Source organism: Pyxicephalus adspersus, chromosome 1 (assembly GCF_032062135.1).
Source record: "Pyxicephalus adspersus chromosome 1, UCB_Pads_2.0, whole genome shotgun sequence".
In the NCBI taxonomy this organism is placed as follows: Eukaryota; Metazoa; Chordata; class Amphibia; order Anura; family Pyxicephalidae; genus Pyxicephalus; species Pyxicephalus adspersus.
The window spans coordinates 46,891,066-46,891,266 of NC_092858.1; positions in this window are offsets into that span (position 1 = coordinate 46,891,066).

Here is a 201-nt window from a genome sequence, read left to right on the forward strand (position 1 = left end):
TCATTTACACGCAAGACAGTGTGGTCAGAGGTTGTGCGCTGCTCTACGTAGTGAATAAGCAAAATTTATTTTTCTACTTACACACGTATTTCCTTCCTTTTAGATCATGTCTGGCTAAGTGCCTAAACAACCCTGATTCATTTTGGTATATCTGTGGCAGTTTCCCCATTCCTAGTCAAAGGGCAAACATCAGCACATTTG